At 37.6% G+C, this 16,968-nt stretch overlaps 1 long non-coding RNA gene across 1 annotated transcript in view; it reads right to left on the bottom strand.

The window, feature by feature from the left end:
* The window catches only part of LOC309631477, a 504,817-nt gene extending 498,262 nt beyond the window's left edge, over positions 1-6,555 (bottom strand). The window contains exon 1 of the long non-coding RNA XR_014246295.1: positions 1,777-6,555. This is a non-coding gene — a long non-coding RNA (uncharacterized lncRNA). The remainder of the gene's footprint in view (positions 1-1,776) is intronic.
* Positions 6,556-16,968: the final 10,413 nt, after the last annotated feature.

Here is a 16,968-nt window from a genome sequence, read left to right on the forward strand (position 1 = left end):
CTCAATTTAAAAATAGTATTGTAAATACTCTTCTCTGTCCATTTAGCAGTAAAATATTAAACCTTGTGCTCTCACTTTCCATGTATTTTCCTGGCTGTTCATCCTCTTTCTCTTCTGCTTCTTCTTCCTTTTCTCTTTGACATGTCCAATTAGGATGGCCAAGAGCTCAGACTTCAGACCTATGTGCTCCCTCATATTCTCTCCTTTGACTTTGACTTAAATAGTTTTTCTCTATACCAGACCACTCCTCTTACATTTGTGCTTGTACATCCAACAGCAACGTCAACATCTTTATTTGTATGATTACTAAACCCCACTTTTTCCAGGGTCTGCTATCTCAGTTAATAAGTTGATTTGTTCTGGCCAAAACCCTGGATCCATTCTTGTACAATTATTCTCTCAAACCTGACACTGAGGGACTTCTCTGGCAGTCCAGTGGTTATGACTCTGCACTTCCACTGCAGGGGACTTTGGTTCGATCCCTGATCAGGGAACCAAGATCCCGTATGCCACACAGCATGGCCAAAAAAAACAAAAACAAAAACTGACATTGAACCCATTAACAAATCATGTTGGCTTTTGTTTCAAAATACACCCAGAATATGACTACTTCTCACCACTGGTACTGCTACCGCTCATGTCCGAGCCATCTTCTCGTCTCATCTGACTTCCTGTTCAAACCTCCCGGCTCATCTTCCTGCTTCTGTTCTTGTCCTCATTCATTAAATGCACAATTTACCACCGTAGCCAAAGTTTCCTTATTAAAATCCAAATTAAATTCCATCTGTTATTTCTCTGATCAAAATTCTATAATGTCTCCCAATTATAAACAAAACAATATTCAACGTTTTTATAATGGCCTACAAGGCCATATATAATCTGGCCCCATTATCTCTCTGACCTCACCTTTTCATAACTCTTTGTTCACTTTGCTCCAGGCCCCCACTCCACAGTGGTGTCCTTCTCTTTCTTGTCTCGAGTTCCCACTACTTTACTAGTGTTTCCACATCCCCTTCCAAGTAAACTAATTGTACTAGCATCCTTATCCCAGGGACTCCTTGAGTGAGAATCTAAGCCAAGAATTTTGGTAATAGAAATATTTCTAGGAAGCAAATCCTAAGAATCCCTTGACTTTGGATCACCTGCTACCCAAATGGCAATGATGAACTTACTGCTGGTGGTAAGATGAATGTTGATAACTCCTGACATGTTATAGCATCAAAATTTTTAAGACTTCTGTCTATGGTGGATTGAGTTGGGATAGAGGTAGAAGTGGTTAAGGTGACCTATGCAGTAACCCTAGCACTTGAGAGATAGGAAGTCAACAGTAATTATAAGAAGGTAGTTTGGTTGACAACTGTTAACTGTCATTGAAACTCTGGAAGAAGAAAATTATAGGCTCGGGTTAGCCAACACTCAATTCAACGTCTCTATGAAAGCTCAAATTTAAAGGCTCTCATTTCCTGCAACTGGATGGGATAGGTGCAGAGTTACAAAGTGAGCTGAATGCACAGTCCCAAGCAGCCTCTCTTGCTGGAGTCATGACCCAGACTGGACGGAATGGAGTCCTGAGGTCTGGGATGGGCATGTCTCGTGGTTGGGTTTGTGAACCAGAAACATCTAGGTTCCCCTGAATCCACTTAGAAGGCAGAAATGCCCTCTTCTCCTTGCTAGAGATTAGCAGCCTTCTCTTGTCTGAAGATTATGCAAAGTCCTTACCTGGGGTGGATTCCCCACAACATTGTACTTGCCCTCATAAGACTTTTCCCCAGGTACTATTTTGTGAGCAGTAATTAAGGTCTTGTTTCAGTATGCCTTCCTTCCCCTGCTACCGGAAGAAACACATTATTGACAAAAGTCCTGAAGGAACTGTCTAATAGGGAGGGGCGGAACTAGGAGAACAGTTCAGGAATTATTCTGGAGTTTGCTGAACCCTGGTGATAGAGACATGTTAAGGATCGAGAATGGAGCTTTGATTGATATGGGGCACTTTTCTGTAACTCGGGGTTTAATGTCCTGGCAAGGATAGCTGAGCAAGTCCCAGTGCACTGCTGGCACGGATCATTAAAGCTTAAAGAAAATGGTGGTATATTGAAAATGAAGTGGAAGTGACAGAATTGTCTAGAAGAATATTGACAAATGGATAACGAGGCTCATATAACTGTGTTAAAGGTGATCTATCATAGAACAACAGGGAATCCACCAGCTGACCCTATTCTGGGGAAGCCCATGGATTCTCCCTTCACTAGCAATAAGAAAGTGCTGGTGCAGAGGGTATATTAGCATAGCTGAGGAACTCAGAGTAGGCAGTCACATGCCTAGATGGAAAGCGACAAATGCTGCTATGGAAATAGTCTCCTTTGTGTCACTGGGAATGACAGGATTCTAGGAGGACAGAGGCCACTTTTTTTTTTTTTTTAATTTTTTGCCCATGCAGCATGTGGGATCTTAATTCCTGGACCAGGGATCAAATCCCCTGCAGTGGAAGTGCGGAGTCATACCCACTAGACCGCCAGGGAAGTCCTAAGAGCAGAGGCCATTTGATGGCAATAAACTGTTAGCGATCAGCTGAACCTAAGCAATGTCATGTGCCCAAAAGATACTGACTCACAGGGACCAGGTCATTACTAGAGATTCAAAGAGCAGCCATTGGCAAAACTGCTTCACTTATATAACCAACAGATCGGGAACAGAGGGGGTGACTGTGTATATCACCTACTATTGATACAAAGGAAAAGTATGGGTGTGGCTGGGTTTCTATACCTCAGTTAGTTCTCAGATCCAGAGGCCATGAACTGAAGATCACTGCAAGCATCTCCAGTAGAAATCCCCCCAAATTTTACTCAAGAAACATACAGCTATGTGCCAGAATCATTGAACACTGGGGAAAGGGAATACCCATACCCACAGCCAAGGTGGTAAATCAAAAACATGGTGGGATGGCAGATAAGGGCTATCCTCAAAGACTAAATAGTTCAAGGGTTGTTATCCCTGTCATGTCCACATTTAAGCTTCTAGCTTAATGCCTACAAAACACAGAAGGGCCATGAGGGATGATGGTAGAGGACTATAAACTCAACTAAGTGGTAGGTCTACTAAAGCAGCTGTGTTGGATATGGTATCTTTCCTAGAAAAAGGTCAACACACTCTCTACAACTTGATATGCAGCTATTTACCTGATTTTATTTGGTAAACTTGTTATTTAAAACATCTGTCAAGAAGAAGGTTCAGAAGCAGGTCACCTTCACCCAGGTTAGACAGCAGAATAGAAGTCACATTCTTGCCCCAAGGTTATATATCTTTGTCACGATATAGTCTGAAGGGAAAGGGACCTTGATCCTTAGAATATTACACTGGTCCACTATTTTTATTGGCATGGTGAGATAGAAGTGGCAAGGACCCTAGTAAGATGTATGTGTGCCCAAGGCTGGGAGATAAATCCTCCAAAATTTTAAGGGTTGTCACATCAGTAGACTTTTAGGTATCTAGTAGACTGAATGCCAAGACACTATGTTCAAGTTAATGCATAAGAGTTTGTACATCTCACTCCTTAACACTTAGAAAGAAAAACCCTGCCCTTGCTAGACCACTGCTAGTTCTGAATATAGCACACATTAAACATGGGAATATGACTTCAATCTATTTAGTTAGGACTTGAGAAGTTTAGGTCAGAGTAGCAATAAATCCACCATAAATTGGAGTCTGAACATTCAGGAATAAAGTTGAACAGATCCAAACGGTGTTGTATGTGGACCTGTGGGATTTTAAACTATGAAGGTAACTGAGAGATGACCTGGAGAGGCCAATGCCACTGGAAGAGGATTTATTAGGTGCATTTCTCAAGAGAAGGGGTCACGTCACACCATGTAGGAGCACAGGGGAAAAGCACCAGGTTTTGATCGGGAGGCAGAGGCAGGAGCATGTGGGAAGCCTAGGCTATAACCTTTATTTTGGTTTCCAGGGGGAAGGCAAAGCAGGACACAGTGATCTGTTAGGATTGCCCAGTTTGATTACTTCCAGCAGGCTTGGGGCTGTAGGCGTGGTCTCTAGTTGTCCATATCTGACTTTAAGGGATTTAGGGCAGGAGAGATATTGGCTTGGCACGTGTAGAGTTACTCAGGATTCGCTGGTTTGTATAAGAAAAGGGTGTTTGTGGGCATGTTGTTATTATCTTTGGGAATTAGCTAGCCCTGGGAGGGGCAGTCTCTCTTTAGGTCAATCCCCAAACGTCAAGACATCGTAAAATACAGAAGATAAAAAAACATGATTCACACAGGAAGCACAAGCAAGCTGTACAAGCAAGTAGCTTAGACCATATATCACCTACCTCAGAGGTACTGACACCACTCACTCACTTCACACAGGTGGGCTTATATGTCTGATTCATGGATGAATTGCCTACATATATGATTTCAGCCAAAAACACACTGCTGAAGATTACTGCTCCAATCAGGGTTGACCCTGAGAGATGGTAGTGAGGGCATGAATGTTCTCTCCACATAAAGAGATCTTAGCAATATACCAGGTCCAAGGTCAGCAAGCTTTTTCTTAAAGAGACAGATAAAAAGTATTTTGGTATGTGGGCCATTTGGCCTCTTCCATAACTACTCAGCTGTGGCCTTGTAATATGGAAGCAGCTACAGATAAGATGTAAACAAATGAGTTCAACTGTCTTCTAGTGAAATTTCATTTGCAGAAATAGGTGGTTAGACCATTGGCCATAGCCTGCTGACACTGGCACTAAGTCATCAACTTGGTATGGAGAGAAAATTGGCCTTAGATAAGAATATACACAGATTCTAGGACAATGGCAAATGTCTTGGCTTGTGGAGAGGAGCATGGAAGCAGCAAGAATGGAATTCCAGACACAGGTATAAAGTTCTTTGAGCCTATGGGCGTAAAGTGTGTGGATTTTTGAAACATATCAATGCCCACCAAAGATCATCACTCTAGAGAAGTCACAAAACAAGGTGAATAAGATATCTTGTACAGTGCATGTGAATCATCGTCTGTCTTAGCTCACCCTGAGGACAGAAGCAAGACCAGTGATTCATCACGGACTATGAAGAAAGCTGTGTTGGTCGTAATAGAGAGAATGAATGGGTCCAATGCTACCTATTAGCAGCAGAGAGGGATGTTGAGCCTTCAGGATGCTTCTGCCTCTTCAAAAGACCAGCAAGCTACTTGGTGGTGCTAAATGAGTTACATACTTTTCCTTCGAATACCTAATGCTCTGACTCTTGCCTGGTCAGCTTGGGCTCTTCATGCTGTGGGGCCAGTGGACAAAGGAAGGAGTTACTATGCTGGAACAGCAGTGACCCTTATTACCATGAAGAGAGAGAGTTTGATAGAGACAGAGTTTGGATCAAGCATTCAGGAAAAAAATCTCTGAGTCACTCCACGTCACCGGCAAACTTGCCAGCAGAAACCGTAGTCCAAGGTGATGGGAATATAGAATGAGTGACAGTGGGGGGACAGGATGAAAATCATTTATAGCCCAGCCTCAGTATTCCCTGGTTCAATCAACTGTTGGTTGAACCAGTGATTGGTGGAACCCACAGATGCAGAACCCGCGGATATGGAGGGTTAGCTGTAAGGGACTTGAGCATTTTGGTATCCACAGAGCGTTCTGGAATCAATGCTCTGTGGATGCCAAGGGGCTCTGTATAGCTTTGGAAGCAAATGCACAATCGGGAACTATAGCTGGTCCCACAGAAACTCCTGTCATAGAACTTTTTGTTAAGTACTTGTGACTTACTACCATTCAAAAATAAGTGACCTGGCAGGATGGACTTGCAAGTGGTTAAAAATAGGTGATGCTTCAGTGCATTGCTCTTTTTCCCTGAGAACAGCATGTCTACATGCTGAAGGCTGCCAAGTCTGCTCCCTGGGGCATTTTCTCTGGCTGTGGGGGCATGCTTGGTCTTTGCACAGGACAGGTGTGCCAAAGCATTAATTATGCCAATCACAGGCCTGGACCAATGAGGAACCTGGAGTTGATGTATAACCACCAGAGCTTCTTCAAGTCACCCCCAGTGGACTCAGGTCCAATGCCCACAGTAGTGACTGACTTGATCACCAAAACTCTTCTTGGCTTGCTTCTATTCTCTGTCTCAAGCTCCACTTCTTTCCTGGAATTTCCTGAGATTATTTCCCAAATAAACTACTACAATTAAAATCCCTTTTCAGAGTCTGTTTCTGGAGGAACTCACACTAAGACAATGATCTGTTGAGACTGGAGAAGCTACGTTTCAGTTTGCATTTTGAGGGAACTATTGCACTTAAAGATGCAAAATTCCAGAAGGTTATAATTGGATGAGATTCTAGAACTCTTTAAATCTGCAATTCTAAAAAAAATGGATGCAATATAATCAGTCTTCCCTTCACAATGCATAGGTAAAGCAAGCTACACTCCACATAAGTTAGTGGCTAAGCTTAAACTTTTCTTCTAATTTTTAGTTATGATTAGCCTGCCCATCTAACTCTCACTTTTAATTCACTGAGACCTCTAAGAGCAACAATCAAATACCTAAAGAAGCCACAATTATTCCCAACAAGGTAGAAAATTATTCCCAACAAGATAGAAAGGAGATAACTAATTCCCATAATTTTGATGAATTATATAAGAAATTATTCAGAGATTGTTGGAACATGAAATTCTGTTCATTAGTGTGTATAAATACATTCTTACCTCTCTACTAAACGATGCTTCCTGATCTCAGAGTTTTGCAGTCATCTCTTTTCAAATGACTACCTATTTCATTTGTTTTCTCTTAAGGCTCTCATTTTTCCCCAACAGTAATATATAGTCTTTACAAAGAGTATTTAAGTACAGAAATATAAGCATAAAGTGGGTACTTTTTGCCCCTCTTTCTAAGCTTTTGCTCCTTTTTTTCTTGAAGTAGCCATTGTTTCCAGTTCTTGAATATTTTTCTTGATATTTTTCTGCAGGTGTACACGCACAAATGCTTTGACACACCTGCACAGACACACATTCAGACGAGGCACACATGAATGTACACATTTATATGTTGACATAAATGAGATCATATTACCCATAGCACTTAGCAACTTGCATTATTGATGTAATGGATCTTAAGATGATTTATATCAATGTGTCAAGAGCCACCTATTTTTTATTTATTATTTTCATTGCATTATATCATATGGTTGTAGTACTACAATTTTTAACTATTTATATATTGATGGATTTTAAGTTTCTTCTGATTTATTTCCTATTACAAACAGTAACATTGTAATCAATAGTCTTGTATGCTTATCTTGCAATATTTCAAAGGACAGATTTTTAGAAGTGGAATTTTGGAGTTTAATGGTTTAGCCACTTTAAATTACACAGATAATGAGAAATTGCTTTCCTAAAATTTATTGTAACATTCTATAAATATCACTAATATTATTTTTGACAATTCCTATTTCCCCTAACACTATTATAAATATATTACTTGTTCTGTTATATTAAACAAAAATGGTATCGCTAGTAATGTTGATCATCTTTTTAATATACTTACTGGTTATTTGTGTTTCTTCTTCCATGAATTGTGTATTAAATTATTTTGCTCTTTTCCTACTGTATTATTTTATATTTAAATTTGTGACTCATAGAAGCATTCGTGTATTACAGATATTAATTTTGGTTTAAATATTGCATGTTTTCCTAACCTTTCTTTTAAATACTTTGTCAATATTTTCTTTTCTGATAGAGTGTCCTATTTTCACATATTCAAATCACTCACAATCAAAATCAAATCACAAATATTTGGAGTATTAACTTATTAACTGAATTTAGATTTTGTTTGTCAAGTTTCTTTGATGATAATTACATGAATTTTGACAGGCAAACAGCATTTCAATTTATACTTGCTTTCTTAAGTTATTTCAAAACTTTCATTCAGTCATTTCACACATACCATATTTCAGGCATTGACGATATAGCTATGAACAACAAATTGACAGTTCATTCTTTTCTGTGGGAGATATTTTAACACTTAAAAGTCATCATATATAAAAAATAATATCACCATCCAAAAGTAGTCATTTCTCTTATATCTCTGATTCCTATTAATAACACTTCTAATATTTTCAAGTATATAGATCAGCATTCATGGAGCCATGAATTCTCCTTCTACCTTTTCCTTTCCCCCATCATGACATAAATCTTCTGTCAATACTTGCTTGGCCTGCATGTGCAAGTCTTCCCTTTCTCTTTCCTCACCTGCATTTTTATACCATCATGTTGATTCATGACTCAGGCTGCCTTTATTTCCCCTAACTGCCCCATTCTGTTTGTTCACTGCTGTCAAATACAAAATCCTAAACCACAGCTTTGGTCATATCACATCTCAAATCAAGTCCCTCAAGTCTTTTCTTCAAACTTTCAAGAATACAAGCTTGGCCTGGCATTCAAGGGGAGATGGTGCAGAAATGCACTGAAAAACCAGTGGCAAATGTGATTTGCTTCTGAAAATTAATATAATCCTTATTTTAAAAAGTACAGGATGCATGTATTAGAAAGAAGTGTGGCATCAGCTGAAAATGGACAAAAGGAAAGTAGGTGGAACAGGGCAACGGTTAATAGAATGAAAGCTCCATGAAGACGGATTGTGTGTATGTTTTGTTTTTTGTTCTTTTGGGTTTATTTTGTCACTTCCATATCCACAATTCCTAGAGCAGTACCTTGTGGATATTGTGCCCTTGGTAAATATTTTTTTAATGAATGTCAAAGGCAGAGAAACAGATGTTGATATAGATTATTTGTTTGAGGTTTACCTACCTATTTGAGCAGTGGTGCTATTGATCAAGATAGTCAAGATAAACTATTTATGTAACAATAATTTGGTAATAGTTAGTCAATGCTTACCAGATACCAGGTATTGTTTAATGCTTTACATTCCTTATATTATTTAATCCCCAAACATCCATATGATATAATTGTGTTATGTCTATTCATTTTAAAGATAAAGGAACTGAGGCTTAAAGGGGTTAATTAATACATCAGATGCCAAAACTAAACGTATGCTAGAAACAGAATTTGAACTTACAGAGATTTACATAGACTTTATTACATAGACCAGGACCTAAGATATATTTGGGTTACAAAATAAATTTAAAAAATTATCATAAGAAGTAGAAAACCTAAATACATAAAGATGCATGTACTATAAGTTTTTAAAATGTTAAAAAGTTAAAATAAAATATCCATTCTTGATTATCCTATGGTGAATTCTTTCAGATTTTTAGTGTTGACACATTCTAATGCTACAAACGTGTTTCTAGAAAAGAGAACATTTTGGAAAGTTTTTTGTTTAATTTTACAATATTAATTATTTTTCCAAAAGAGAAAAAACACAGAATGAGCACACACATGTATAGATGTAATAATCTTACATAAATTGTCATACATATAATCCAATAGTATGTTAAACTTATAATTTACTTTGCCAAAAGAGAGTTTCAGGTTAACTTCATATTAGGAAATCTGTTTCTATAATTAGTTCATTAAGTAGAAGGAAAAAAAATGTATGTCATAATTTAGAGAATAAGCAGACCCTTAAAAAAGTGCAACAACTATTTCTGGTAAAAGCTGAAAACAGGTGTCATAAGAATATGCTGTTCACATAATAAAGAATGTCTGTCTTGAACCAACATTTCATCTCATAATTGAAGGCATAAAAGCAAAGGAGTTCCCATCACATATAGGAATCTGTCAAGAAGTGTGATTATTCCAATATTACTTAGTATTATTCTGGAAGCTGCAGTTAAGGGATAGTAAGAAAAGACTAAAAAAACTAGTTTTATTTTTGTTTGGTATATTTATTGTGCTAGTGTTTGGAATGGGAGAGAGTTCATTTAAAAGACAATCCATATGGGAAACTTATTTTACATCTGATTCTTCAATTTATTTTGAAGAAATCTGTGGTCAAACAAAGGGTCTCATGTAAGAAAGATGAAGAAAAACTTTCTAGTTTAGTGAAAACACCACCTCGCTGTGGATGTTCTGATCAGTAGGCCCCTTTACTAAGACCTGGGAATTCCCACCCCAAGATGTAGACTCATAATCATTTTTATGTCTTGGAGGGTGGCCAGTGTCTTTTGTCCAAATCTTTTCAGATTCCACCTCTTCTAATGACCTCTGGATAAAAGTGAGACCCAGGTTTTGACATGGCAATATTCTCAAGCTATTAACCAATTGAAGTAAACCATGTGGCAGGAATTTGAAACATGTTCTATCCATCCCATTTCAGACTTATGCAAAACCTGTACTTGCTTCTACTTCCTTCACTGTCATAAAGACGAAGTAAAAGATAGGAAGGAGGTATGTGGGAATCCTGCGGTTTAACTCTCATTTTGATATTCCAGGGTTTGGGGGACCTTGGAGAATTAGTTTGAGATTCAGGCATCTCTGCACATCTCAGACTTTTCTACAATAGTATGGTATTCTAAATCTTCAGATCCTTCCACCTTTCCACCTCCATAAAACAAAAAATCCAAAATCTAAAATAGCATCTTTAAATACTGAGATACAAATCATAGGAGAAGTGATTCTAAAAGTAACAAATATAGATATGCAAGCATATATGCTGAAGTATTTAGCTGGGGTAAAAAATGGCAAATTTAGAACATTTTAGACTCTGAATTCAGGTATCCAAAACTATACCGTCTTTTGAATGAACATTTTGTTTCCTGTGAAAGCAACATGTAAAGAAACAGCCTTACATTGATACCACACACATCTATCTACAAACTGAACCTCCAAATCTCTCTAAGATACTACTAGAGACAAGTGTAGGAATATGGACAATTGAAAAATTAGAAACAAAAATAAAAAATGATTTCCAGTGAATTATTTTTGTAAAATTAGTGTACAGCTAGGCATAAAAATACACATGCAGACTACATGTTCTGGCTAAGACAAGTTAGCTTGTGGAATAACAATTACTTGCTGAAAACAATTATGAAATCTGGATGAAATACCAAAAAAATTCTATTTGAAGGCATAGAGGAACTATCATGAGAGCCAGAACTTGAGGAGTCAAGCTTTTATCTTTATATGGAACAGAAGATATTTCTATACTGAAATGAGCACAATCTTTTACACTGTTTCAGAAGCAGCCCAAGGCAAGAGATAGAGAACCTATGGAGAAAGCAAAGACTAAGGTGACTGAGGAGATTAGTGGGGCTTTTGGCAGTCTCACAGTGCTAGGGAGATGAAAACTGGAGATCAGGAACCTGGTATAAATCTCAGGAGTAAGGAAGAAAAAGAAATTGCTCTGCCCATATGAAGACTGATAAACTTTGTTTACTAACTCAAGCCCTAATTAGATAAATATGATAAACCCCCTATTCAAACTACCTACCAGAAGCTACGGAGGTATTGGAACCCCTGCAATTTTTCAGTCCAAATGTCCAGGTTCACTAAACAATTAACTAAACAAACAAAAAACAGCTACATCAAATAACAGGACTGAAAGGAAAAACAGACAGTAGACACAGAGTCACAAGTGATCTAGATACTGGAGTTATCATGTATACTTTAATAGAACTACAATTGATATAAAATACAGGGAATAATTGATATCTTGAATAGAGAATTGCAATCTATGCAAAGAGAACAAATGGAAATCCTAGGATTAAATGTCAGGGGAATTCCCTGGTGGTCCAGTGGTTAGGAGTCCACGCTTTCACTGCTGAGGGTGCAGGTTCAATCTCTGGTTAGGGAACTAAGATCCTGCAAGCTGTGCAGTGTGGCCAAAACAATAAAAAATAAAAAAGAAATAAAAAAGAATAAATAAGTCAGTACTTTAAGACTGTATTAGATGAGTATAATAGCAGATTGGACACAATGGAATAGAGGAGTAGTAGGTAAAAGATAGATTCACAGGAAATTATTGAAACTGAAATACTGAGAGAAAATGGAAAACACATCTGGGAGAGTGTGAAAAAATCTTAAAGGGATATAATTACGTTCTCAAAAAGATAGGAGCAAGAAAGACAGATGAGGGCAGAAACATTTTAAGAGATAACAGCCAAGAATTTTCAAAAGCTGATAAAAGATACCAAGATATTTGCTACTAAGCCAAATAGGATAAACATACAGAGAAAGAATACGTAATTAGGCACATTGTAATAAAACTGAAGAAAGTCATTGAGAAAGTTAACATCTTAAAAGTATCTGAATAAAAAAACACCATATTTTAAAAATCAACAGTGAAATGACAACTAACTTCCCAGAAGAACAGATGGAAGCTTGAAGATGATGGAATGACATTTAAAATGTTTGGTTTCTCCACATTTTGAAGGTTTTCTTAAAGAAACGATAGTCCTCCCAAAAGCTAGCTATATAATAATTAGATAATAATTATCTTTAGAGAAAAGAGTGATAGCCAGATAGAGTTCATCAGGATAATCCCTAAAATTGAATAGGTTTCTGAAAAAATAAACCACAGAACAGACACTGCTTAAATAGAGGCATTGATGACTAGAAGGGAGAGAAGTGTCTGAAGCACCAGACTGGATCCAGAGAAAACATTTAATGTGCAACAATCCCATATTGAATAAATACAGGTTAACATACCTTTTAAAGATGCATTGCTTACATGCTCTGGCCATTTTATATGTCCATCTCTTTGTTCTTAGCCTTTACTATTTATAAGTAAAAGGTTTTAGTTTTCCTCATGTGCAGTGCCTGAACATGAGCCTTGACTGATTTTGTGTGACGTCCTTGTTTTTCTTACGTGTGCTCTGTGTGATGCCAACTTCCTCTTCTTTGGTCAATGGTACCAACTCTCTGCCTCCTTCTCTCCTCCATCACCTGCCTATGTCTTTGTTCTCTTTGTGAGCTGGGCTCTCAGTGGGTCGATAAACCCTGTGAGATGTGATGAGCAGGAGGCACTTTAAATCCCTTTAGCTGGACGAGTCCCTTGTGTATTCCATTCTGAACCAAAAATAGATCTCCCCACTTCTGGTTACTTCCTGGGTCAAACATCAAACACTGCCCTAGAAACAATACTTAAGATCAAAACCATCTAACCACTCTCTACTTTCCTTCAGAAGTGGGAAAGGAGCAGTGAAGAAAGCAAAGCAGTAAAAAGGGGGAATCATAATAAAACATGAAGACAAGGGCATGAGAATCCTATCTCATGGGGACCAGTCCATTGTGAATTTTATCCTATTTCTAATAGACACATATACATTGGCAAGATACTTAGAAATAACAACTTATTAAAAGATGAAGCCTAATATTGGTGTCAGCATGTTTGCCTTCGAAAAGGTAAAATTGGTCTTATGTTGTACTACAGTAGATGCTCACCTTTTAATTGTATTTAAGTCATCCATGATCACACCGTAGGGAGGTTGTAATTTTATTTCTTTCTTCCTAATTCCAGAAAACTATTTTCAAACAGCTATATGTGCCAATGCTGGGTTTTTACGATTGTATTTGTCATGTATTTCAGTACAGGTAGCCATGTATTTCAGTACATTTTGTAGAGATTATCAACACTCTACCCATCTTTTTGACATAGCACACACTTCTCAACCCAGTATGGTACCTACAATTTCTCACATCGCTGAATGGAACTTGGTGAGGATAAACGCTGTCCTTTCAAGGCCAACATATTGTCTGGTACATAGAAAGCATCCAGAAAATAGTACTGATTACTTTAATTATGTTTTCTTTATTTACTAATCCTTATGTACTTACCCAAAGTTTTAGGTTTTGGCCAAAATCCTGGCCAAATTTCATTTGGATTCTTTTAAAATAAGAAATGAAAAGCAATTTTATGACAGAGGGATTTCAGCAGGAGGTTAGGTGTATAGCTATTGCCCTCTGACCTTTATGAAATGATATTCAGGAGCAATCAAAAAATACTTACACTAAATTCAGCCTTCTCCTGACATGTTCTAGCCTTTTGCTTTGTGAGGGCTTTGGCTGTGTTTCCCAAAAGTCTGAGCAGTTCTCAACTCCCAGTTGTGGAGAGAAACAAGGCAGAAGATTTTTCTTTCAAACAGGAGAAAATGCTTCAAAGGGAAGAGGTCAGCTCAACCCATTTAATAACCTATCTTTGGGCAGAAATAGTTGGCTTTGTTAAATTCTACTCAAAACTACAATAAATCATTTGTGGTATTGATACATTGAGAGGTGGGGTTCCTGTTCATCCTTGTAGCTTCAGGAAATACTGAGCAAACGCATATTGAGGCAAGTTTTTTTTTGCCTTTTTGCAGGAACTCTGCAAGCGTTGCATGTTTCATGTATTGAAGAATTTCATAAAGTTTCATGAAGAAATTCATTTTCCAAAGAGTGGAACAGACACATCTGAGTACAACTTTCTTAATAAACATAGTTTGTCTTTTTCACCTTTTTTTTTTTTTTTTTTTTTTGAGTAAAGAAAAGAACATTAATTATAGAGTGAGTATCAGGAGACCTGTACAGGGTGAAATAACCAAGGGTCTTCTAGAACAGTTTGTCAGTGAACCAATTTTGAACTAAGTGAATTTGCCATAATTACTGTAGATAAAATGGTGAATAAGACAGTTGCCACCACCAACGTGGAATTTGTAGTTAAGTGCAGACAGCTGAATATTAACATATTTGTTTTGCAGATGACTACAAGGGCACAATGCATTGATGAAGGTTGTTAGTGGAACTTGTCTGGGGTTTCAGGGAAATATAGAAATGAAAGTACCTTTATGGAAGTTGATGAATGTTTTGTAGTCCTGTCTAGGTTCTTGTTACCTGATGAACTACCATTCATCCCTCACAATACAGCTTTCATGAAGTCTTGGTAGCATTCCAACCTCCATGCTCTCCTGCACAGACACTGCTGATTGCATATGCTTATTGTGTGAATTGACAGCACTGGGTTGTCATGAGAGATCATTTCCCATGTGTAACTGTGCTAGATTGCAAGCTCTCTAAGGACAGGCAGTGTCTGAGTTGCCCAGCACAGAGCCTGCCAGAGAAAACAGAAAACACCCTCAAAACCTATGTATTGAATTGAATGGTAACAGTGTGACCAGAACAGAGGAATGAAGCTTGTTAGCTTCCTATTTCTCTAATCTCCAAGGCTGTTGTATATTAGTATGTCAATGGAAACAATATTTAATGAGTGTCAAAGGGCAAATCAAGATGTTAGCTGGAAGCAGAGAGGAAATATTAAATATTAGGAGGTATGGTCTCATAACAGAGATACAAATAGCTTACTTGGATAGGAAACATTTTTATACTATGCTTGGTCTCCTATGCTTCTCATGTGCCTGTTTTCATTAGCAATGGTCTCAGGTGCTTTCTTCAAACTCATTTTTTTTCTCTCAACTCTTTTCCCTGAGCTTTTGAAATATTAGCTTGCTCTTCTGATGGACATCAGCATTACCAGCTTTATCAAGCATGACATCTCCTCCTAGTCTCTGATATTCCTCACAGATGGTGTTTCTCAACATGAACTACTTTGTCAAACATGACATTTACTTACAAGGTTTCTGAGGGGTGGATTAGAGGCTGCCTCATAATTTTGACTGCTACAGGTCATTGTTTCATAATTCCCGTTGATAACTTATTAGTCATACCACCTTGCTTCTCTGGAGGTCCACTGTAAAGGAGTTTAAAATTTACGTTTCACAGATTAGTTGAAATCCACCACTTCTGCTTCAATTTCAATTTTCATTACCATCTAGAAAGGGACCTTTCTGACAATTCCTAAAAATCAAGCAAAAGAACCACTTCTTTCTTAGCATCTGTGTGTGTGTGTGTATCTATACATGTGTGTGTGTGCTTGCATGTATGTCTAATTAAATACTTCAAGTATTTAGTTATCAACATGTGTGATTGGTATACTTAGCACAGAAGTGTTCAGTTATGGGAATTGAAAAGTTAGAAAAGTACACAACACAAAAAGCTGTGTGTGTGCTTGTGTGTCTGTGTCTTAACAAAACTGAGAAAAAATAGAAAAAACTAATTTTGTCTGCATTTTGCTAACTCTAAAGTTATTTGGAAATGTCAATTTTAAGGATTGCTTTAATTTTTAAACAGATGCGTAGTGCCAGGTGGAGAGAGCTTCTGTCGATGTTAAAGAATTTTCAGCTGGACTCTAGGTGTAGGGTTTTCTTTTCTGCACTAAATTCTGACATCAAATGGGAGAGGTTCTTCTGGGTTCTGGTTTTAGTTTTGTCTATTTTCTTTTCATTTCTCACTGCGGAGCAAATAGATCCTGGCCCCTGGCCTGTTAATTCCTTCTCCTCCCAGCCTCAGCCTTACAAACTTCCTCTCACTGCCCTCTGAAAAGACACCAAACACTGTCTTCTACACTTTCCCTGAGCCCCTGAAAAGTGATCTGAGCCACTGTTCTTGAGGTGTTAAGATCCCATCATGTCACACATGGCTACATTAGCATTTTAGAAAATAGTATTTGGGGAGAAAAAGTAATTGCAAGGATAGACAAGAAATAAAAGGCTTCCTGGACAACCAATGATCCTTTATACATTGGCGATTAAGATTCAATATGTACTTTGATTGTCCTTGTAAATCTAAAGAGAAAGAGAACATGTGCCTAGCAAAATGGGACGTGGGATATCAAGAGTTCAAGATATTATGAAATAAACTCATAAAACATCTAATGCACTAAGTTCATTAGCCCTTGCCAAAACCAGAGCACATTTGTTCATAAAAAGAAAAGTGTAAGAAACAAATTGCAAGTGTATTAATAATTTAAACTCAGGCCACGCAAAAAGAAAATGTAATAGCAGTGTTAGAAATTAAATTAGTCAGTTAATTGCGATTTCAAACACTCCCATTCACTATGGTGTGAGAAGTTAGGCATTACCTAGACTTCATTGCAAATGGACTTTATATGATTAGTCAGAATGGGCTAATTCCAGAGCTGGATGTTAACTGTTTTAATCATTTACATTTTGCACTGTATTATTAATTTTCATCTTTATTCTTCTCACAATCAA

Source organism: Balaenoptera borealis, assembly GCF_965194805.1.
Source record: "Balaenoptera borealis genome assembly, chromosome: 6".
Taxonomy (NCBI): Eukaryota; Metazoa; Chordata; class Mammalia; order Artiodactyla; family Balaenopteridae; genus Balaenoptera; species Balaenoptera borealis.